The following is a 26,407-nucleotide window of genomic DNA, read 5'->3' as shown; positions in this document are numbered from 1 at the left end:
TAATCCAGTCCAAATCAAGTCGTATCTAAATAGACGTTTCTCCAAATTTTACTTCCCAACACAATATCTGACCGTGCATTTATCCCAGTTTAGCATAGAATAACCATATTAAATAAGATTTAAGGATATTGACAAAAAAATTTGTTTCTAACATCAATAAACAAAAGAATACCAAAGTTGAGTGATGAACCCACAATTTTACACGACTCTCATTCAAGGTATTCACAACCCGTGTGGTTTGACAGCTACCCACCTTTGAATTACCCACTATAGAATGTTAGCACCAATAGCAAGCGAGCTTCACTGTCATTGGTCGACGTTTAAGAAATTAATGGCGGGCGCCCTTGTCCAAGTAGCACAGCATTACAATACTTCTGGTAAATGCTACGGCACACGAATTTAGACACATATCCTCCAAAAGTTATAAAAAAAATACACATGCAGCGGCAGCGGATTTAAAATGTAAAAAAAAAATCGAAATAATTAAAAGGGAAATGGCTACTGCTAATAAAAGTCAACAATGTCTACACAGAACACACCACTTCGTGGGGAACACTTTTATTCTAAAGAAGACAAATGTTACGTGTATGTCAGCCAAAAGGAAATTAAAATTGTTTGCAATAATTTTGAGTCTTTGAGAGGAGAGCGCTGCTTTTAAATCTTGTCTTGTGTGTTGTAACGATGGTCGTGATATCGACGGCAGCTGGCTGGTCCTGGTGAAACGCTGAGATCTGCTCCCACGGTCGTGTGATTGCAGCTGATGATTTTTCCTCGTAATCGGGCGGGCGGTGGTGTTCATTTAGCTGCAAATCTGATTACAGTGGCGTTTTGCCGGCCACAGGTTGGTCGATGTAATTGTTGTTGCAGATGTCCGTATGTGCACAGTATTAATGTTTCTGGCACACACAATTTAAGTTTACTTATGCCACACACAGTTTGTAATACTTGTCGACGGCGAATTCTATAGAAAGTTAATTCGTATTGTGACAGCCGCGATCGCGAAAAACCGTCCTGGGCGGGAATGTACTCACACACAATAGACAGTTCGCATAAGTTCATAACGACTGTTACTGATTATAGGCGTCCGACAGTTCATCGAAACGCGAATAAATATGTAAGTTCACAGTACATGAGCGTACGAAAACACAGTTTAAATACCAGCGCAGTTCAATTCACAGACACAAAGCTACAATACCGCCCATTCTCGGTTGCATTGTCATAGTTACTTCGTCTCACGGCACAGTCTCCGTATTTACTTCGCGCAGTTTCTACACTCACTATTATCATATCACGTACTGGTATAAAACAATCATTCAAAACCTACATCGCTTGCCACTAAACTCAATCTTCACCAGTTCGTAAAAGTCACAACTCCCTCAGTAAAACATGTGTCCGCCTCTCTAGCTACCCAACAACACACACTCCCTTTGTTGGCTCGACTATCGATATTGCTCTCTCTCTCTTTCTCAATACTCTCGCCCACAGTTTATACAACATCAAGTAAATTACATATATCTTCACACAACTATTTTCTATCAAAATTATTACAGTAAACGATAAACACAAAAAATTAAAGCTTTCCACAATCATTAAACTCTAAATATATTTATCTACTTACAAAAAAGAAATAATTTCCAGATACGTATTACATCTAGAAAACAACTTTTATCTCTATATTACAGGACAAAAGAAAAAAAATGCGCTACAACGTCAAAGATATATGAACAGATGGGGGAAAAAAACAAGATAAATATATAATATATCCATCGCAAAATAACGATGTCTTCACAAATTACAAGTAGTAACCACCACGAAAATTAAATTAAATTACAAAAATATTTCTCCTGTAGCTGCGTTTCCTAATCAGAACGAAAACATTACGCAAGGAGACTGTTACCACTTTAAACATATAAGGGAAATATCTATAAAAATTGAAACCTGATCTTCCAATAGCACATTAAATGAGTTTTCTTTTTCCCAGTAAGAATGAGAAGACAGTAGGTGCACAAGGGCAGTTCTAGGACAGCTGATGCAAACCCCCTCTCACCTTTATAGTTATGTTAAGTGCTATGTTAAGTGTTTGTTCCTGTCTCACCGCTATCCATTTTATTGTTTTGGAACAAAGGGATATTGTTCTGTAATTCCTCTGTGTTCCGTAACGAGTTTTTCCATGTCCTCCTCATCTTTGTTCTGAAACACAGGTCTATTTCTGTATAATACCCTCATTGTTCAGTTAAGTGGTTTTTCACATCATACATCTCCCCAGCCTCCTCTGCGTCTCAGCTCTGGAACAACGGGTATTCTTTCCCAAGGTCGCCCGTGTGACAAAGGTCAATTGTGCTATGTATAAAATGGCGGGAAAATCATATTTTGGTGGATAATTAAAAAAACTTGTTGGAAATTCAGTATTAGCCCAATTCTGCTACAGGATTTTCCTCCCTAACCTATGGTGTTACTGTGGAAGTAGGTCTATTATTCTAAGTAGAAACTGGCAGGGAAAAAATCCGAGATGGCACATTGCCATGCTGGAATTCAAGATTGCTGACCTGGAATATTGGTGCAGCCTTCATTGTTGCCACACTTCCTGGTGTTCCTACTGAGACAAAGGATGTTTGTTTCCCCTATTGTTCCAAGCCTGTAATTCTGGAACAAAGGACAAGGTCACCTTTCTCTCCCTTTATTAGTCTTAGGAAAAGAATATGTTTGTTCTTCCTTGAGGTCCAACCATATCCATGACACAAGAGATGGCAGTCTCATCCCACATTTAACATTTTTTGTCCAAGTTATTATTCACTCAGAGATGGATAGATATTTTATGGTCACTTCTAGAATTCCTGTTTACTGTTTCTCCAAACTCTAGTTCCTGTAAGCTGTAATCTTTCCACTTACACTCTGTTTATATCTTTCACACCACACTGGGAGGAAGAGGTCCCTCCATGCCACTACCCTCACCCCCCCCCCCACATCACACCACCCCCGTGAGCGTCCATGCCTCTCTGCACCGTACAGGAGGGCAGGGGTGGGTTGCTGGTGATGTGAGGTAAGATTGGCTGTCGTTGCTGCTGCAGCACACCTCTTCAGGCAACAGCCATTGTGGCCACAGCCGGTTCAAATGCAGTGTGCATTTGATGTTCAAGTGCAGAAGCCCATATTTCAACGCACTTCTAGTGTAGTGTAAATGCCCCCCTCCAGACAGAAAAGTGTAGGCAATGCAGAAGTCTGCATCTGTTGTAAAAAAAAGGAACACTTTATGCAGATGTGTACACATCTGTGTACAGTGACAAAAAATAAAGTGTAAACACACCCATTCTTATAGAAAAAGATTCGTGCAATGCAGATGTAACTGCACATTGAAAACAATTTTGTTTGTAGGGGAACTCGGGGCGGAACGGGATACTTAATGTTTAACAAGTTCTATAAAATAAGGGGACACAAGGAAACACTTCTTAAAGTGATAAAAAAAACTTGTACTGTAACCTAATGTACCTTATCTTAAAATCACTTAAAACAATACATTTTGCATTTTTTACAATTTTTCAAAGAAAGTCTTGCATAATTCCCGTTCCGCTCTACCCACGGGGCAGAATGGGATAAGGGTATTTTTTGTTAAATTATTGCATAAACGTTGAATTTGAATTACGAATATCGTATTAAACTGTGACAAAATGTTGTATAACAGGCAATTCAGACTAAGGAATGCGTAATTTAAACAACTGAAAAGTCATTCTTCAAAATAAGAAAATATTTAAGTGTCATTCTGAAAAATGTACAATGCTTAATCACCACCAAATCACTAACTACTAGCCCTTTAGACAATAGTCACAAATCAGTATTTCCTCTTCATCTTCACTGTCTATGGCAGCACATGAATTTTGTGCCCACTCTGGCATGCGACCCAGCCCTCGTTAGAAACGGAGTAGAAGTCCCCACAGTAGAGGCACTCAGCATCCTCTCTCTCTGATTCTCTCTTCTCCATCATCTTCTTCCTTTTATTTTTCTTAAGGTCTTTGATGTCCTCTGTTTTGGTTTTCTTGGGTGTGCAGTTTGATATTTTTGCCTTAAGTTGCATTGCACCTGACATCTCTGTCCTGACATTGTTTACATTTATTGCACCGTCCTCGTTTCTGTAGGCCTACTTTACGTGCTACATCATTCTGCAGTTCCTTCTTATAAGGAGAATCTGTTAATACGACGGTTTTTCCTTTCCGTCTTGTAGTCCGCTGAGTATTTTGACAGATAAGTGGGATTGGAATGACAGCCTCGGGCGATATCTGGAAATCTGAGTTGTTCGGCATACATAGCTGGTTGGGAGGGTCTGGCATCCATGAACATCCAGGCTAGGTTTGCTTTCTACTTGCATCAAAATATGACGGGGCAGAACGGGACACTATCCCGTTCTGCCCCGTCCCGTTCGCCCCAAGAGCACTTTTGAGGTTAACTACTTTTATGGAATGTAATAACTGACGTATTTAAACGCATTAAGTAACTAAAGTATAACAAATGCCATGCGCTTTAAGGGAATGTGTCTTTTTAGGGTTTACAATTAACAATTAACAATTAACAGCTTACCTGGCCTTGAAATTCAGCAAACGTTAGAACAACGCAAGCGGTAACGTGACGGACAACAATTCACTTAGATCTCGCACTTCAAACTAAATCGGAATGGCTGCCCTCACTTCCCTTCCATTCGGAGAAATGGTTACATGCTCATACACCAGGTTGCAACACTGTCCAGTCTAGAAAATAGCAATTTCCCATTGTGCCCCGCTATCCCGTTCTGCCCCGAGTTCCCCTATATATGACAGGTTAGAATAAAAGAAAAAATGACTATAATTTAAGGAAGACATTTATTTGTTTTCCCTTACAAAAATACGTTCTACATGTTACATAAATCACTTCACATTACTATACCTGTATATATCAAATATGTGAATTTTAGTGTGTGAGCATGTGTCTTACTTGTTTTTGATGAAACAGCTGTATGAATTTGGAAGAAATTTGGAAGTGTATTAATTTACAAGCTGAGTTAACACATAGGCTACCTATTATACCGAAAAGAACACTGTTACCATGGCGTGGTCAGTGTCACTGCTGTTCCTGTAGGATGGGTAACGTGACTAAAAAGTCATCCATAAAGTTAACTATGAAGTGAATGCACTAAGTTTAGCATGTAGATATTGGTTCCCAAGAACGAATCAGTGGAAAATGTCACTAAAACAATTATTGATTAAGTACCTGGTGAGGTGACCACCTACACGTTAGTTGATTCAGTGATGACACTATTGCATACACTGTAGAGTTTCTAAACTCATTATAGTTGTCGTAGGTGCTGTCCCCAATTCCACTTGCTGCTAAAGCTGGGCGTGTCTGTCTTACTGATGCACAGCCTGTATGTCTCAAGATTGTGCAGTGGCACCAGGCTATGCATCACAGAGCTGAGGAGGCATATCATGCTGGCTACCATTATCGCCAGCGGAGCCAAAGGATAGACGGTGTTGATACCATGAATTCAAATCATCCCAAGGAAGTGGCCTTTCCAGTTCAAGGGGTTGCAGTTTCTCTTGAAAGTGGCATTCTCGATCACTGTAAATACAATTCCAGAACAAAACTTGAAAGTGTCAGGTATCTGTTCAGGCATGCCATATTTTTCCCACCAGTAGCCCTACACTGGCTGCTCATGTGCATCGAGAGCCAGAAACTTCTAACCATATCCAAGGAACAAGAAGCCTGTGAATGTTGTTTGCTGTCACATATTGCAGTAGATTTCTGGCTCTACATACACATAAAAAAACAGTTATGATCTTTCCTGTGCAAGGCATGTTGCAGACATTAGTGAAATTATGTACTCCATTTCCTGGCACATTTTGTAATTGTAATTCACTGCTCGGTCGTGTAAAAATTTTTATTTAAGTAGGTGAGTCAGTTGTGCTTCTCCTATACTTTCAAATCTGGTAGCACATTTTTTTTTTTTTTTTAAAGTCACACAGTTAACTGAGCAGCAAATTGCTCGCGCTTCAGATCCTGCAAGGGACAAGTTTTTTGATTGCGCATACATATAGCGTGGATAATATGGTTTGACATTAACATTTTGTTATGAATAACTGTTTAACCAAAGGTGACACTGCTGAAGAACAATAAGAAGAGCACGCCATGGTATTCGAGAATATGTATACGTTTCTCACTGGCTGCAGCGGAAAGAACATCAAAAGAAAAACTGATTCAAACGCCCAAGGTCCTACCACTGCCACGCGCATCAGATGGAATCCTCCTATTATTAAATCCAACGCTGACTGGACTTTCGACGGTTGGTTCCCAGCAGAAAGTGTGGCATCAGTAGCCAGAACAGTGAAAAACGCGGAAAACGCACAGTAGCAGCTTACCAAAGATAAAAGGCGTGATACACTCCAGGAATATATAGCTACTGGGAAAGGACTATTTTAAAACCTTGCAGGTTAGGGCTTGGATTGTTTATTAAAAAATAAACTATTAGATATACTGCTTGAGGGACCATTTACAAATGTCGGCCTGTTTAAATTCGTCAAAACGTTTTCTGTCCCAAGATTTCATGGAGTGTTCGAGAGCAATACTCTACTAGAGAATGTACGGAAATCTAATGAATAACCAATTCCTTATTAGAAGTTGTGGAAGGACCCGGAACGTAGTGGATGGCTAATGTTAGAAGAAGAACACCCAACAGTGTTATCACCGTGATTCATTTGGCAATTTACTGCTTCCAGAATAATTACCCAGCTACTTTGCTGGTAACCATATTTTTCACAATTTTCAATATTACCAAATTTTCAGTACATACCTCTGCCAAGATCTATGTCTCATGTTGATACTGACAGCCGCAAGGAAGATATAAAAGCGGTAATTAGTACATCAGTTTCTCAATTGAGCTTGAGGAGTGATGTTAGCCACTTTGACTTTAAATGGTCGATCGATGGTGTTAAGCACGGATTACTTCTCACCAATCGAAATGAACAAAGGAGGTTGGAGTATTGTGCTGATAGGCTTAGAAATACAGAACATAATTCCAAATATGATTCCATGTAACTGCAATATACATCTGCGAAATAGTGAACTTGTGCACCTACCTCATGGCGCAAGTGACACTGATGATGATCTAAACGATTATTTAAAATAGACTGTACCAGATTTGGAGTCACATGCGAATTTCAACACATTTAAAACAGGAAAAAAGAACAACCGAGAATGTAATAGATATTACACTGGAAAATTCAGTAGGCTCACTTACAGGTTTCTCAAAGGATAGAATTATGCAAAAAGACCCGAATAGAATTTACATGTCAGCTCATTTAATGGATATACTATCCGTTAGTACAACTCGAGTCGAGTACAATATTGCAACGAATTCATTTATGAACAACAAACAGATTCAGACTATTTACGGGTTCTACCCTACACTAGATCCAGGATAAAAAATTGTGGGGATGGCAAACAAAGTGATTTACCTCACAGTGACTGCTCGGTCATTAGATGATCTTCAGTGAAGGTTGTAGACTAGAGCAACAGTATCATTGGTTTATATGACGAACAGATCGTGATACGCATTCATTGAGTTAGTATCGAAATATGGTATGAAACCGGCACACACAGCCAGCAGCGCCTCACTTTACAATCAAAACACGATGCGATGACGAACAGATCGTGATACGCATTCATTGAGTTAGTATCGAAATATGGTATGCAACCGGCACACACAGCCAGCAGCGCCTCACTTTACAATCAAAACACGATGCGTTAACCCCCAAGAACCGTCAATTCCTTAAATCTCTAGGCTCGAAAAGTGAAACAACAATGTCATTACTCAACATAAATGCCCCAATCGAGTACAATGAATGACGCATTTATCAGGAATACTTCTCACACAACCTTTTAGCTTCAACAACGTCTGTGAACAGTGATGAGATCCGCATACAGAAGCAGAAACACCACATAGTACATACCTGTTTTCATCTACAGATTAAGTGTGAGCTGTGCTCACTTTCTACTCGAGCCTTTCCGTGATTACGGAAAGAACAGAGATTAGGTTAGTGGTCTACCTCTTACCAATGAGAGAACATTTTGTTATCAAAGAGAATACCAGTGAAGCTACACTGAGATGCATCGACTCACTGAGGTTCAAGCAGGCACCACTACAGAAACTTGCTGAAATGGTGAGTTAGGAGGACTTACCGTTTAGTCGAGCTGCGTTTCTCGTAACGAAGCAGGGCGATTTCTCATATCAATATCTCGATTCGTAAGAGAGACCCAACGAAACTACACTCCCGACATAACTGCATTCTCCAGCCAACATTAAGCCACTTCCATATCGGATGCAGAGTTTTGGTACGTGGTGAGTGCTTGACGTTAAATTAAAAGCATATGCAATACTTTATATGGACGCAGATTTGCATTTGCTTGCAGATCCTGTCGAACAATACCAGGATGTAGATCTGGACATAATCGAACAGGCTCCTGACAACTTTGACACCATGCAAAGGTATTCGTGGGATGCTATGTTGAAAAAAACATGTGTCAACACTGAACAACCGATCGATGTTGAAATATTGTTGTTTTTCAAATGAGGTATTTGCAGCAGGCTTATCCAGCATGTACATATGTTAGTCAAGGAAAACAATCTGCAAATGTATGAACAGTTCAATGCATCTCGTGATTTAAGTTACATCATGTACTTGTATGTAAACAACTTCTATAGGCAAGCCATGCAACAACCTCTACCTGTTGACGGGTTTTGGTGGCTGTCCAATAAGATAAGCATTAGACTGGGTAAAAAAGTCAAACATGCGTCGGCAGATTCTGAAATACGATACTTTCCAAAAGTGGATCTAACGTACGCTGTCAGTTTGCGTGATGAACACAATGACTTGCTGCTGTGTCTTGAACACCGAGTTCCATAAAACAGTTCCCATCCCCAGCCTGATAAAAGCGCTGAAGGGAAAAACAAGCTATGTATTACGTTACTGTAATATCCAGTTTTACTGTACGCTTAAATGATAATGGTGTTCCCTTGGATAAAATATTCTGGGAGTAAAATCGTCCGTCATTCGGATCTCTTGGCGGGGACTACTCAGGAGAAAGAAAACTGAGGTTCTGCGGATCGGAGCGTGGAATGTCAGATCCCTTAATCGAGCAGGTAGGTTAGAAAATTTAATAAGGGGAAGTGGATAGGTTAAAGTTAGATGTATTGGGAATTAGAGAAGGCAGAAGGGGATTAAAGGGACCAGACTGCTACGGTCATCGGTGAAGGCAGAAGGAACAAGACTTCTGGTCAGGTGAATACAGGGCTATAAAAACAAAATAAAATAATGCTAAGGCAGGATTAGGTTTAACAACGAATAAAAAAATAGGAACGCGGATAAGCTTCTACGAACAGCATAGTGAATGCATTATTGTAGCCACAATCGACAACTAGCTCCGCAGATGGTACAGAGATTAAAGAAATGTATGATGGGATAAAAGAAATTATTCAGATAGTCAATGGAGACGAAAATTTATTAGTCATGAGGGACTAGAATTCGACAGTGGGAAAAGGAAGACAAGGAAAAGCAGTAGGTGGATATGGATTGGGGGTAAGGAATGAAAGAGGAAACCACTTGGTAGAATTTTGCACAGAGCATAACTTAATCATATCCAACACCTGGTTTAAGAATCATGAAACAAGGTTGTATACTTGGAAGCGGCCTGGAGACACTGGTAGGTTCCATATAGATTATGTAATGGCAAGACAGAGATTTAGGGAAAAGATTTTAAATTGTAAGACATTTCCAGGGGCAGATGTGGAGTCTGTCCACAGTTCATTGGTTATGAACAACAGATTAAAACGGAAGAAAAGGGAGCAATATACCGCTTGACTCCTCGGTGAAGGTATGTTCTCGAAACTTCAACAAAAGCCCGTACCGAGCTACTGAGCGTCTCTGTTGCAGAGTCTTCCACTGGAGTTTATCTATCATCTCCGTAACACTTTCGCGATTACTAAATGATCCTGTGACGAAGCGCGCTGTACTCCGTTGGATCTTCTCTACCTCTTCTATCAACCCTATCTGGTCCGGATCCCACACCGGTGAGAAGTTTTCAAGCAGTGGCCGAACAAGTCCACTGTAACCTACTTCCTTTGTTTTCGGACTGCATTTCCTTAGGATTCTTCCAATGAATCTCACTCTGGCATCTGCTTTACCGATGATTAATTTCATATGGTCATTCCATTTTAAATCACTCCTAATGCCTACTCCCAGATAATTTATGGAATTAACTGCTTCCAGTTGCTAACCTGCTATATTGTAGCTAAATGATAAAGGATCTTTCTTTCTATGTATTCGCAGCACATTACACTTGTCTACATTGAGATTCAATTGCCATTCCCTGCACCATGCGTCAATTCGTTGCAGATCCTCCTGCATTTCAGTACAATTTTTCATTGTTACAACCTCTCGATATACAGGGTGGCCCAAAAAGGATGGTCACATTTTAAATAACTATAACTCCATCAGTTTTACAAATTAATTTTATTCAATTACGTAACTAAATGCTCCCAGGCACCCAATTACAAGAACTAACCACAAAAAATCATGTACGGAAAATGACTTCCGGAAGATGGTGTCCTTCCTCGGTGATGCGTTCCACAAGTCTTTCCTCGAAATTTTCCATCACTTTCACTACTGTTTCTTCTTGAATTGCCATAATTTCCGCACTGATTGCCTCCTTCAGATCAATTAAGTTTCGGGGCTTCTTTACGTAGACTTTTGACTTTAGGTATCCCCAAAGAAAAAAATCACAGGCTGAGAGGTCAGGTGACCTCGCGGGCCAGTGGACATCTCCAAAACGCGAGATGATGTGGTGGGGGAACATCCGCCTTAAAACACACATGGAGTCATTGGCTGTGTGGGCCGTGGCCCCGTCCTGTTGAAACCAAATTCGATCTCGATTTACATGTAACTCTCGCAGTTTCGGCACCAAAAAGCTACGTAGCATGTTAACGTAACGTTTCGAGTTCACTGTGACTGTAGCGTTGTTCTCCTCAAAAAAATAAGGACCAACAATCCCCAATCTTGAAATTCCACACCAGACTGTTACCTTAGCACTATGAAGAGGCTTTTGGTGCAATTCTCTGGGATTATCTGCTGCCCAATACCTGCAGTTTTGTTTATTGACATAGCCGTCTAAATGGAAATGGGCTTCATCTGACATAAGAAGCACAACATCATTATTAGAGTACAAAATGTCAAGCATTGATTCACAAAATCGTCTTCGCTGCTCAAAATCACGATCATACAGCTTTTGCGTGATCATAATTTTGTATGGGTGAAACTGTAACTCACGGCTTAAAATACGCTGCAACGAACTACGGCTGAGGCCTAAAGTTTGAGCACGACGCCTAGTGGAACGACGCGGGCTTTGCAGCACTGACGCTCTAACATCATCAATGTTCTGTGGAGTAACTGCCGTACGTGTACGCCCTGTAGATTTACCACTTTTGACAGACCCTGTTGTCCGGAATGCAGTCACCCAACGTGATATGGATCTGCGATCTGGAATGGGTCCATCACGCGTTACACCAAAACGTTGTCGAAACAATCGTTGCACAGTAATAAACGATTCATCATTTCTGAAAAACTGTTCCACAGCAAAAACACGATGCTCGACCGTCCACTGCGCCATCTCGTGGCAAACTGGGTGTAATGGCCGACTTGCAGACGGCCGGCAGTGGTCCCCCCTCCTCACCTTTCAATGGTACTACGCAGTTCAAATCCGACCACCCTTTTTGGGCCACCCAGTACTACAGCAACATCCGAAAAATGCCTCAGTGAACTTCAGATGTTATCCACAAGGTCATTTACATATATTGTGAACAGCAACGGTCCTACGACACTCCCCTGCGGCACACCTGACATCACTTTTACTTCGAAAGACTTCTCTCCATTGAGAATGACATGCAGCGTTCTGTTATCCAGGAACTCTTCATTCCAAATAACACAATTGGTCTGATAGTCTATATGCTCTTAGTTTGTTCATTAAACGACTGTGGGGAACTGTATCGAACGCCTTGCGGAAGTCAAGAAACACGGCATCTACCTGGGAACCCGTGTCTATGGCCCTCCGAGTCTCGTGGACGAATAGCGCGAGCTGGGTTTCACACGATCGTCCTTTTCGAAACCCATGCTGATTCCTACAGAGTAGATTTCTAGTCTCCAGAAAAGTCATTATACTCGAACATAATACGTGTTCCAAAATTCTACAACTGATCGTCATTAAAGATATAGGTCTAAAGTTCTTCACAGCTGTGCGACGCCCCTTCTGGAAAACGGGGATGACCTGTGCCCTATTCCAATCTTTTGGAACGCTACGCTCTTCTAGCAACCTACGGTACACGGCTGCAAGAAGGGGGGCAAGTTCCTTCTCGTACTCTGTGTAAAATCGAACTGGTATCCCATCAGGTCCAGCTGTTTTTCTATCCCTCTGCCATCTATTAGATGAATGTGAAATGGGAGATATGATATAATGTGAAGAATTGGACAGAGTACTGAAAGACCTAAGTCGAAATAAAGGCAAAGCAGTTGTCAACATGCCATTAGAACTACTGACAGCCTTGGGAGAGCCAGGCATGAGAAAACTCTACCATCTGGTGAGCAAGATATATGAGAGAGATGAAAGAATATAGTGATTCCAATCCGAAAGGAAGCAGATGTTGACAGGTGTGAAAATTACCGAAATATCAGTTTAATAAGTCACGGCTGCAAAATACTGACACGAATTCTTTACAGACGAATGGAAAAACTAATAGACGCCGACCTTAGGTTAGTTCAGTTTGGATTCCTTAGAAATGTTGGAACACGTGTGGCAATACTGACCCTACGACTTATCTTAGAAGATAGGTTAAGGAAAGGCAAACCTACGTTTCTAGCATTTGTAGACTTAGGGGAAGCTTTTGAAAATGTTGACTGGAATACTCTCTTTCAAATTCTGATGGTGGCAGCCGTAAAATACATGGAGCGAAAGGCTACCCTGTACACCATCCGCTTCCTTTTCTAATACATCAAGGTGTGCGTTTAATTTGATTGTCTTCGTTTCAGTTAACAAAACTTTGCAGTTCACTCGTTGATTAAACTCAGAATGGTTTGAGAATAAGTATTTAATTCCTCAATATTTTTATTGAATATTTCAAGTTTAGTAATATGTTGTTTAATACTGTCGTCAAGTGTCTGAATTTTCACATCAACTTGCAGATTGTTGACTGTTCAGCCTCCTTGTCTCAGAATGATTATGGGTAGATGATTTCATGACCTTGTCCACTCTAAGAAGCATAATGACGTAATTACTCTCTTGCTTAAACGTATCACCTTTTCAAAATACCCAGGGAGTTTGGATGGTATTATCTGTCATTCAACTGAGTCATTTTATTGAGAGCTAAAATGTTATACTGTGAATGATCTCAGAAATCTCTACATAGCGTTGTAAAATCATCGAATATAGTGTCATTTCATAAACGTGCCTGCTACATGTCATTTGAATTCGTATTACACTGTCTGAAGGCAATAATAAGGTTCACATTATCTCTTATCACTTGCACTGGGATCCTCAGATATGTCTGGCTTAGGTAAAAGATATCAAGAACTCTATGACTACCGAAGCAGAAGTATTTGCGTATTTTCCACTATTACATTATCGTATATAAATACTGTATTAGATTTTACACCTCAAAATGGCGGGACATCACTATTTTGGATGAAAATCTTACTTTAATATAGCTAATACCTGAAAGTATTTCCTAAAGTAGCTGATAGGCTGAAACAGTGTTTTTGAAAATATATATCGAAGCAAACACCATTTGGATGCGTTAGTAGAGACATGAGAACATTCGTCTTCCCACAGTCAGATGGGACACCGATAACCGACAAGATACTGCTGGGCAATAAAGATCCATTCTTGTCATTTAGTTTTTCGGAATATTCTCAGATGAATCAGTTAGAACGGAGTCCTTGTGAAGACGATATTTCATCCATCTCCTTGTATTGCATACTACATAACTACACTAGCCTACAAAGGGGTTTTATAGCACAAAAAATAAATAATTAAAAAAACAGATGTCGTACACACGCCTCATTTGTTTCTATAGGTAGCTTGGTATATATACATACTCAAATAAGATCGCAATTCTATGCTAGTATCAAGTGTTTCAAGCTCATACACAGTTCCATGTACTGACGTGCAATGTGCTTTGAATTACTAAGGTACATTTTGTTCTGTGATATTCGGAGTTTCCCAGAAAGTTCTTATAAATTGGTCCCCAATGTTTCGTAGAAACTATGAACGTAAGGCTATCAGTTCGATCTCTGGTGAGTTCTGTATGGCAATACTGCTGTACATTACATTCTTCTACAGTCTGGAGCCGCGCTACCGGTACGGTCGCAGGTTCGAATCCTGCCTCGGGCATGGATGTGCGTGGTATCATTAGGTTAGTTCGGTTTAAGTAGTTCTCAGTTCTAGGGGACTGATGACCTCAGAAGTTAACCATTTTTGAACTAAATTCTTGTAGGTCTGTTCCTGCATATGAATCGATTCCATTCCGTTAAAAATTTTGATTATTCTTTAGAAGTCGCATGAACTGATCTTGTATTCTCCCATTATCACTGCAGGGGTTTGAATGCTTCGAGTAAACATACTTACAATCGCTATTGACTTGTCACATAGCCTACAACACTCTGTATCAGGTAATATTACTTTTGTATTGGAATAAGGTGGGTTTAAAAAAATCACTGCTGGCTTCAATTGCCGATCAGAGAACGTTCCAATGCTGGCACGTTTACAACCCTTTGAACTGAGGGTTAAAGACGTATAGAAAATGGATATGTACTTCCGCTGAACGTTTTCGTTAGATGGTACTGCACAACATAATCTGAAAATACGAAAATCAGACGAATTGAACTATGTACTCACAGTTCACTACTCCTACACATATACACAGGAACATTAATTATGAATTATATGATATTGATCATCCAGGTGGAGCTTGACGTTTCATGATGTTGATATCGTATGTATTGCACATTGCTAACTGAAATCGTTACCAATCTTTCGTATATATGTTAATTTCGCAATGCAGTGTTGGTGAGTTCATGAAAAACATTGTTTGATCGATGCACTGTAGCTGTACATCGAGGATAGAAACTTTACCGAGTCTGAAGATCGTATGTTGAATCTATGGAATGAACATTCTACAACAACTCTATGTGGAACCTACTACTGTGACCAAACCAACTGTGCTACACTGGTCATACGACTTACATCATTTTTCGGTGGATGATTTCTCACAAAAACGCTATTAATGTATGATGATCATCTTCCAGCTTCTTTGTTCGCTGACTGATTTTACTGGCTTCGAATCAATGTATTCTTTGATTACCACAATGGAAGGTTCATACGTTATTATTTGACGAACCGTCTTGCTCCTTTGACGCAAGAAAACGTCCATTATGTGGAATATTGCTTTATATCCACGACAAGTGAATTTTCTTGGGTCTGTTGTCATTGAATCCTACATATTTGCAATTTAATTATTCCAAATGTCAAGCTGGCGTCAGACGAATCGAATTCTATTCATAATATTTTTCAAATGGGGACCAGCGTCGAATTTTGTGTGTCCATCCGACAGTGCCGTCGCATATTAGTCTCGTGCGATGTTCGGTTTTTCTATATGTGTTAACGGTGACAGTAAAACACCAAGAATAATCAGTACTTCAGCAGCGACTGAGCAGCTCTTCTGCATGGCGGTAGCAGTCAGCACAGGCCAGGGCGATGATGTCGCTGCTGCAGTTCATGTTTTACTGACCTTATCAATATACGTCGATAAAACAAATATCGCAATAGACTAATATGGGACCGCTCTAAGGAATGGACACACAAAATTCGACTTTAAAAATCTTTTGTTTGTAATGACAAACAAACCGATGCTTTCGTTCGACGTTAGGCGTTACATCAAAGTCTTGACGAGTAGCATTTGTTTGAGCTGCTGGTTGCAAATAAAAATTGAAAATGTCTACTGAACACCAGACAAAAATAAGCCAGATGGCGCATAGGAGAGACACCCTGTGTATAATACTGGCAGAAGTGAAAAACATGTGGAAGGACACAGTGGGTTTAGACAAACATCCATTGTTTTAACTATAAATAGCAAGTAGTCTAATTGTATTTTTATGTTGGTATGTACTACAAAATTAGTCTGACATCATTTATCTAACAGACATGTTTCGACCTACAGACAGGAGCAAGCACTGGGTATAAATAACAACCCGTTTAGGTACGAATATAACTTCGCCCATGATCGACAATGTATCTCACATGATTGGGTGCAGTGCACAGCGCTCAGTATAAGGGGGAGCGAGGTGCGGGGAGTCTGCCTGAAGTCAGCTGGCAAGCCCGCAGACCACGGACGACAGCAGAAGGAGATTAGCAGGTGTAGTGGTTGGCTTTGATACTAGGACAGTCAGGGTCTCATGGATAGGGAGGTGAGTTAGCTGCAGCTGGAGCAGCTGCTGCTTGGCCCAGGGACAGTGACTGTCGTGGCTGGTCCTGTCTCACATCGGCAGTGACCCAACTATGCTTCCCTGCATGGTGCAGAGGCTTACTGGGGCGGTATGATGTGGTGAAGAACGACATTGTGGAGGCTCCTTTCACTCTTGGTGTGGTCTTAAAGATATAAACATCGTGAAAGTGGAAAGATTCAAAGTTAGAGGAACTGGAGTTAAGAGATGCAATTTGCAGGAACTCCATAAGTGACCATAAAAATAGCCATACACCTCTGGATGAACAATAGCTTAGGGAAAACATGCCAATTAGGTTAACAGACGGGCATCCACTGTCTTATAGACAGGATTGGATCCACAGGACAAACAAACACTTTTAGTTCTAGATCTGGTACAGGGGTAGGTGGGTGACCTTGTCCTTCGTTCTTACATCACAGACTTAGGCCTCTTGAGGACACAAACACACATGCTTTGTCTCGGTGGTAGAGTCCAGGAATATGGCAACAGTGCAGGGTAGGTCAGTATTACAGGACAGTCATCTTGAATTCCAACAGTTTCTACAACGGAGAACGGTCCTAATTTCACAGTGGCAACATAGTTGGAGAAAAACCCATATTTTGAATTTCCCACCAAAATCTGAATTTCCCGCCTTTTTATACTTAAGGCAATTGTTCTTTGTCAGAGGGTTGATCTTAGGAGACAATACCCTTCATTCCAGAACTGGGAAACCCAGGAAAAGTGGGAGTGAGTGTGACATGAAACAAACTTAACAGAAAACCATGTGGATTAGAGAGCAATAGACCTTGTTCCAGAAAAACAGAGTGCGAGGACATGAAAAACAACTCTACAGAACACTATAGAGATTAAAGAACAATAGTCCCTTGTACCAGAACAAAAGAGTGGGACAGCTGAGATGTAAAATCACTTAACAGAACGATAGGGCGAGGAGGGGAAGGCGGAGGATGGCATACTTACTCCCACAACTCTCTGGGCCTATCTAGTCATGACCTGCTACGAAATGTTGGTGAAGATTAAAGTTTAACCACCATGTCCCTCATCAGGTACAGAGCAGTGCATGGCAGGACAGTCACCGACGTTACTCTCTTATACACATAAAAAGAGAATCATAAAAAACTAGACCTCCCTGGTTTTGTCTCCAACGTAATGTTGAAAAACGTAAAAAGACTCAAAACCCTCCGATACTGACCAAAGTATCTGAGACCTTTCCCTTAGTTATAAGGCAAATGCTGGAACGGGAAATCACCTACCAAATATTTACAATTGGAATCACGTTGCCCCTCTACCACCTCGCCTGTGACTTGGATAAACTGAGCGCCGTAAACGGCCGGATCGCAAAAGCCTCCTTTCATCTTCCACCCCAATCTCCGTACTAGGGTAGAGTGTGAAATGTTTTTAAAAAAATTTCAAACATTCTGCAAAATATTTCCAGTGGCGGGGGGTGGGGGGCTATTTATACCACTCTCAGTTTGCTGCCATTTGGCTGAAAGGCTACACTTCTATAACAGCCCGCCATAACTACTTGGGTTGGGAAAAAACGTCAAAAAAAAAAAAAGGAAAGACAATAATAAGAACAGACACAAGATAAGCGACTGTCTGCAAGCGCTAAGCCGTCAGATTGCTTTATTGTTAATCTGTGTTGAATTGCTAATTACTCAATACGGTAACTGTAAGAATTACGAACGATCGAATTAAACTGGGAGTGGGTGCATGTGCTGATGAATGAGCTATTGAGGAAATCTGCATTCAATGCTTCACGATATTTAATAGATAAATTATGTAAAACATGTACACTCCTGGAAATTGAAATAAGAACACCGTGAATTCATTGTCCCAGGAAGGGGAAACTTTATTGACACATTCCTGGGGTCAGATACATCACATGATCACACTGACAGAACCACAGGCACATAGACACAGGCAACAGAGCATGCACAATGTCGGCACTAGTACAGTGTATATCCACCTTTCGCAGCAATGCAGGCTGCTATTCTCCCATGGAGACGATCGTAGAGATGCTGGATGTAGTCCTGTGGAACGGCTTGCCATGCCATTTCCACCTGGCGCCTCAGTTGGACCAGCGTTCGTGCTGGACGTGCAGACCGCGTGAGACGACGCTTCATCCAGTCCCAAACATGCTCAATGGGGGACAGATCCGGAGATCTTGCTGGCCAGGGTAGTTGACTTACACCTTCTAGAGCACGTTGGGTGGCACGGGATGTATGCGGACGTGCATTGTCCTGTTGGAACAGCAAGTTCCCTTGCCGGTCTAGGAATGGTAGAACGATGGGTTCGATGACGGTTTCGATGTACCGTGCACTATTCAGTGTCCCCTCGACGATCACCAGTGGTGTACGGCCAGTGTAGGAGATCGCTCCCCACACCATGATGCCGGGTGTTGGCCCAGTGTGCCTCGATCGTATGCAGTCCTGATTGTGGCGCCCACCTGCACGGCGCCAAACACGCATACGACCATCATTGGCACCAAGGCAGAAGCGACTCTCATCGCTGAAGACGACACGTCTCCATTCGTCCCTCCATTCACGCCTGTCGCGACACCACTGGAGGCGGGCTGCACGATGTTGGGGCGTGAGCGGAAGACGGCCTAACGGTGTGCGGGACCGTAGCCCAGCTTCATGGAGACGGTTGCGAATGGTCCTCGCCGATACCTCAGGAGCAACAGTGTCCCTAATTTGCTGCGAAGTGGCGGTGCGGTCCCTTACGGCACTGCGTAGGATCCTACGGTCTTGGCGTGCATCCGTGCGTCGCTGCGGTCCGGTCCCTGGTCGACGGGCACGTGCACCTTCCGCCGACCACTGGCGACAACTTCGATGTACTGTGGAGACCTCACGCCCCACGTGTTGAGCAATTCGGCGGTACGTCCACCCGGCCTCCCGCATGCCCACTATACGCCCTCGCTCAAAGTCCGTCAACTGCACATACGGTTCACGTCCACGCTGTCGCGGCATGCTACCAGTGTTAAAGACTGCGATGGAGCTCCGTATGACACGGCAAACTGGCTGACACTGACGGCGGCGGAGCACAAATGCTGCGCAGCTAGCGCCATTCGACGGCCAACACCGCGGTTCCTGGTGTGTCCGCTGTGCCGTGCGTGTGATCATTGCTTGTACAGCCCTCTCGCAGTGTCCGGAGCAAGTATGGTGGGTCTGACACACCGGTGTCAATGTGTTCTTTTTTCCATTTCCAGGAGTGTATTATTTGAGTAAAAATGTATTATCGCTCAGCAATCTGCAAAACGTGCAAAATGTGAAACGAATTTCCTTAGAAAATAGATCAGATGCGTAGTAAGATGTGGATGAGCGAGGGATACTAAGAAAGCTTTAATTATCAGCTCGAAACAATAATGTAAAGTAATTAATTTATTATTCGCCTTCAGGTGCGTGATTAGAATCATTGAATGCATTGAAATCCGACCGTCACAGTATCGTACCACCGCTAGAAGAGACCACAAAAAGGGCATAGCTAACTGATATTGGGCGGTAAATCGTTTTCTGTGTTTGGAAGGGAAGAACGCTGTGACAGTCCATGTTGAATAGATAGACGTATAGACAGTAATGTACCATAGTCGTGTAGGCGCTTCCAGTGTGGTCAAACAACTCTGAACGGCGGTGAATAAACAGGGAAACCATCTATCTATGAAGAACGCGGAATCGCAAGAGAAGAGAAGGCCTCGAAGGTTGGCGTACCCCATCAGTGCGACAGTGGGGAAATAGAAATGAGTCACGGATCAGTTTTAAAGATCTTATACGACATTTTCAAAATCACAAAGGTCTCCACTTGCTCGGTGTTAGGAATGCTTACGATCATTCAAAAAATTCTCCTACACATAGGCAGCAGCAGAAATGTTACATCTGTGTCCAGTCAATCCAGAAGACGTCTTTAGCCGCGTCTTCACCACGGACATATTCTGGCTGTATAACTGTGATCCGACATAAACGAGCAAAGAAAATTGTGGTAAAACGTGGTTTCACCACTGCAAAAGAAGGCGGAGACTGAACCTTAATCGGACATGTTGATGCGAAGTGCTTTCTAATTTGTCTTGGCGTGGTGACAACAGATTATGATCGTAAAGAGCAAACTACTACAAGAGTCTAAGCATAGGCTTTCACGGCCGTTGTCACTGTCGACAAAATTCTTCAGGGTACGCAACTGCATTGTCAATATGTAAAATCCTCCGACGTTTCAGCCACTGTTGCAAATGTCTTTTCACAGGGTGTTTTGCTGAGTCATGAAAACATCCTGCGGCAGGCTATATGCAACAGTAGCCGGAAAGTCGGAGTATTTTACACACTGGCAATGTGGTCACATACCCCGAAGAATTTTGTTGACCGTTACGGGAGTCTTAATACCCGAATCTCTTCACGAGGAACACTGCGAAGACGAAGCATCGTGGGAAGCCCCACGACGACACCCCAGCTGATTCTGCACAGGACACAGCCACACACACTATTTCTCTGGTCTATCAACTTAACATTGAGGCAAACGAACGATATTGCCGCTTCTTAATAGCTAAGATTCTAAACGAAAGCGAATGAACAGGCTATGGCCTTGTATGGAACAGACATTGTGAACACGTTTAGTGGTCACTTTACGGAAGCGGAGCCTACTGTCAAACATCTTCCCAATGTGCACTTTGCGCAACAAGAACAACTGAAAAGTTTCCTGGTAACAGGAAATTGTATATTGTGAATGAAACAAAGAATAGGAGCGATTCAATTTGTCATCAGTAACGTAGTGTAACTACAGTATATGAGCATATTAGGGTGAGGCTGGGTGGTGAATAGCAACACTGACAGAAGGCGAGGGCAAGATCTTGTCACTGTACTATGTCAACAAGGCCAACGCAATGTTGTGAGGCAGGTTAGTTTTCATAAATAGCAAACTCGTCGCTACGTCAGAGACTAGTATAGCAAGGGAAAAGGACATTTCCACACTGGCAATGGACGTACTGTTTTCAGATATGTGACCAGTAGTGGCGCGTATGCACAACAAATGCGCTGCTGCCGACTGTAGAGTATTGGTCATTTTTGTAGTAGAATTACTCTAAGTCTCGCAGTCAAACCAGGATGAGCGGGATGTGCAGACGAGGACGCCACATGGTCCTACCAGCAGAAGGCACCGTATCGAGACCATAGCGGGACAACAGCTCTATGCACTAAGGTCCTCCGCAAACTTAGAGCCGCGGCTCTGCTGGCCATCACAGGTCACTTCCATTAGCGCGGCCGACTTCTGCTAAGGGGGCAGTGGGTCGCTTCCCGTGCACACGACCCATCCACTGTCACTGAAAGAGGGGCGTCTCCATGTGGTGGGCGTACCCTGAAGTGACGTAGCCGGGCGTCGCTAGGGAGTCATATGAGATACCGCATTGTCGAGGAAACGCCGCAGGTGTGTAAAACGCATGCCCGGCTTACGTAATGAGACCACCAGCGCTTTGTGCAGTATCACGTCAGCATTGCGGGCCGTACATGCCGCTAACCCAGCAGAAATCAATGGCCAGCTGTGTACCGAACAGTGCTGATGCGCCAATCAAAGAACCTGTTACCTTTTTAGGTGTGTTTCTCTGGAGCCTCCTGGCTCCGTCCTCCTCTCCACCATCCACTCGCACCATCCTGGGTCATAGCCCCACCACCCTGCACTAAAGACTCTATAATGAACGAGAAGCAGGATCTTACAGTAGTTAGGTCGCGTAACACTCGTCACAGCTAAGTAAACGTAGTGATAATGAGAGCAATACACAGACCATAGCGGTCGCTCGGTTCCAGACTATAGCGCCTAGAACCGCTCGGTCACTCCGGCCGTCATCACTGGTTTGTTAGTATCCATTTGGAAATTCCGAAACGCAGTTTTCTAAAGCTTCTTCCTGTCTCACTCCAATGGCCCGCTACTTGCTCTCCTGCATGAGTCACCTGGCGCCCATTCGTTGACTCTCGCCGTGGGATGCACCCTGAAAGCTTTCCGTTGTATTGCCCATGGTGCACCCTTCACACCTGCTCATGACTGCTCACGTCTGCTCCCAAACAAAAAGTTTTCTCTAGCTACTTGTTTCACCTCTTTCTCATTGACATGCAGTATATAGGATCGGTGTGTCAGTACCATCGATTGAGTGTTATCCCTTCGCATTACATACTTATAGGTAAATCTGCTCATTTCTGCCGAAGTATGTTAGGTGTCATATTCGCCTTCCCATTACGATGTATAAAAACTCTCATGTAATTTGCGAAATTGACCTTCATTTAATCTGACACCTTACAAAATAAGTTTGAAGATCGGATCAAATCTCTTTCTTCACATTACACACACAGTATACACAATGAAGTCCCGACTTGTGTTCTCTACAGGAGCTGGTGCACATATCGCCCCTGCTGTTCGTTGTAAAGGATGTGTCTCCATCACATCCTTTCATACAGTCGGATGTCAAACCCCAGGGCGCATCTGTGGAGAATCACAGTCAACGCTCCTAGTTGCAAACGTACCAGCTTCTCACAGATCTCCTTGAAGTCAGACAAAAATAGTATTTGATGAACTTATGCGGTCTGGAAAACGCTCTCTACGTATGGGTGCAGTTCTATCATTATGTACCTTACTGTGAAGTGGAAGACTTGGAAGTGATCGGATTTTTAATCTTATTTTATATCCAAACCTCACATTTCCGGACATGCTTTACTTGTCAAATCTTTGTCTACTATGTCCCCTTCATAATCCCCAGAAGGCTGTAAAAGATTGTGAACCTCCTGCATGGTAGTGTACCCATATTACAGCAGTGTTTTATCGAACTTTCTGTCTACTGAATATCCTGTAACAGAGGCATCAGACAGTGCAGTGCGTTGATTAACGGAAAAGGGTGAAACGGACAGCAGAGTGTAGAAGTAGCGCTTAAAAGGCTGAACTTATAAAAAAGTACAGACACTGTTTTTGTTATCTACTTGCTACATAAGAACTTCACAATTAATGAAGAATGTCTCCCGGAACTATGGTATACTGAACTTGCATGAGTTGTATTCAAAACGATATGGGAATTTTCTAATTTCACGTGTTCTATTATTTCGCGTAACTTTTTTCGTTTTTGTGTTGGTAAAAATATTTGAAAATTATTCATACAGTGTTAGCTACAGCAGATATGTAGTCTGTTGTCAGCTGACAAATAAATTACGTATGTTTGGGTAGTATCGACATACACTTATTTTGTGTGAAAATAAATTAAAACATTTTAATTACATTTTGCTGTAAGAACGGATTTAGTACAAATTTGCAAGCGACTTCTAATCAAGCTGCGGGCCTATGGGGTATCGTCTCAGTTGTGCGACTGGATTCCTGATTTCCTGTCAGGAAGGTCGCAGTTCGTAATAATAGACGGCAAATCATCGAGTAAAACTGAAGTGATATCAGGTGTTCCCCAGGGAAGCGTCCTGGGACCTCTGCTGTTCCTGATCTATATAAATGACCTGGGTGACAATCTGAGCAGTTCTCTTAGGTTGTGCGCAGATGATGCTGTAATTTACCGTCTAGTAAGGTCATCCGAAGACCAGTATCGGTTGCAAAGCGATTTAGAAAAGATTGCTGTGTGGTGTGGCAGGTGGCAGTTGACGCTAAACAACGAAAAGTGTGAGGTGATCCACATCAGTTCCAAAAGAAATCAGTTGGAATTTGATTACTCGATAAATAGTACAATTCTCAAGGCTGTCAATTCAACTAAGTACCTGGGTGTTAAAATTACGAACAACTTCAGTTGGAAAGACCACATAGATAATATTGTGGGGAAGGCGAGCCAAAGGTTGCGTTTCATTGGCAGGACACTTAGAAGATGCAACAAGTCCGCTAAAGAGACAGATTACACTACACTCGTTCGTCCTCTGTTAGAATATTGCTGCGCGGTGTGGGATCCCTACCAGGTTAGATTGACGGAGGACATCGAAAGAGTACAAAAAAGGGCAGTTCGTTTTGTATTATCATGTAATAGGGGAGAGAGTATGGCAGATATGATACGCGAGTTGGGATGGAAGTCATTAAAGCAACGACGTTTTTCGTCGTGGCGAGATCTATTTACGAAATTTCAGTCACCAACTTTCTCTTCCGAATGCGAAAATATTTTGTTGAGCACAACCTACATAGGTAGGAATGATCATCAAAATAAAATAAGAGAAATGAGAGCTCGAACAGAAAGGTTTAGGTGTTCGTTTTTCCCGCGCGCTGTTCAGGAGTGGAATTGTAGGGAGATAGTATGATTGTGGTTCGATGAACCCTCTGCCAAGCACTTAAATGTGAATTGCAGAGTAATCATGTAGCTTTAGATGCTATGGTGTTGTGAGCAAAACAATGTTTTTGAGTGGTATGAGCGATTCGAATAAGGAGATGCAGACGTTGAAGATGACGAATACCCTGGATCCGCTAGTCACAATCAGCGGATTTGCTGATGACGTTCGCATATCAACTGATTCATTCCATTTTTCAGATGTTCTGTTCATGTGGCAGCAAAATGTTTTCCATACTCGGTAAATTTCGACCGAAACCAGTGGCAATGCAAGTTGCTCAGGGGTCGACGCATGATGTCAACAACGATGGATATACAAAAACGTGTCATAACAGGGAACGGATCATGAGTCCACGGACATGATGACAAAACCAAGGCTCACTCTGCACCAGTGGGAGGACTCTGGATTGCCGCAGCCTCAGATAGCTGGGCAAGTGCAGTCAGATGCGAAGGTTATGCTCGCTCGGTTCTTCGATTTTAACGACAAAATGAACCAAGAGTTCTTGCCACATGTTCGGACGGTCAATAAATAGCACTGCTTACAAAAAAAATGGCTCTGAGCACTATGGGACTCAACTGCTGTGGTCATAAGTCCCCTAGAACTTAGAACGACTTAAACCTAACTAACCTAAGGACATCAAACACATCCATGCCCGAGGCAGGATTCGAACCTGCGACCGTAGCGGTCGTGCGGTTCCACACTGTAGCGCCTTTAACCGCTCGGCCACTCCGGCCGGCAGCTTACAAGATCAACGCCGTTTGCATGAAGCAGTCCAGAAAAACGCGTCCGGGTATATGGCGGAACAATTGATGACTTTTGCACCACAATAAACACCTGCTCACACTTTCTTGCTCGTTCGTGAATTTTTGTCAAAAAGCTATGATGTTAATATGCCTCAGTCTCCATATTCGCCAACCATAACTCCATGTTGTAAAGAAAACCGCAAAGAATCATAGTTTTAAAACAAGCGTAGAAGAGATAACAAAGTAATGCTGAGATAGCTAAAAGTTATCTCAAAAGATCGAGTTCCAGGAGTGTTTCGGGGACCGGAAAAAGCACTGGCATGTAATTATATAAAATGTAATGGGAACTATTTTGAAGAGGATGGTATGGATACGGGGGAGTAAATACGATTGTTTCCAAAATACAAAATTTAATGTTGTTTTTTTGACACGTCTCGTATGTCCTATTGTCGGTGAGGCCTATCTGACGGCCAAATCCTGGTCATAATTCACATTAACTTAATGGTTTGGCACGCAGTGTCATCGCAGACAACATCTAGACAAGATATAGATGAGGACTAACGATAAGATAAGCATGAAACACCAGCTAAAGCGTTGTAAATCGGACACTTGTGAACTGGGAAACGAAACCTCATGAGATGAAGGTCGCTGAGTGTTCGACCTCTTTACACATACCGGTAAACTGTTAAAAAGGGATTATGTACATATTTGTGGACGCAGATGTAGTTGTGGCAGCCATTATCCCACAAGTCAATAACTCTTTCCAGTTTATTTATAACGTTTGCTCTCTGATGTCGTGGAGCGTGTTGTTTTATATAACACGGAATCCCTT

General features: G+C 42.3%; 1 protein-coding gene across 1 annotated transcript in view; it reads right to left on the bottom strand.

Moving 5' to 3' along the window:
* LOC124573670 overlaps positions 1-26,407 on the bottom strand; it is a 75,607-nt gene that overhangs the window by 18,621 nt on the left and 30,579 nt on the right. The window lies entirely within an intron of this gene.

Source organism: Schistocerca americana, chromosome 1, assembly GCF_021461395.2.
Source record: "Schistocerca americana isolate TAMUIC-IGC-003095 chromosome 1, iqSchAmer2.1, whole genome shotgun sequence".
Taxonomy (NCBI): Eukaryota; Metazoa; Arthropoda; class Insecta; order Orthoptera; family Acrididae; genus Schistocerca; species Schistocerca americana.
Note: the sequence above shows the minus strand (reverse complement) of the source record. Positions and strands in the feature narration are given on the sequence as shown.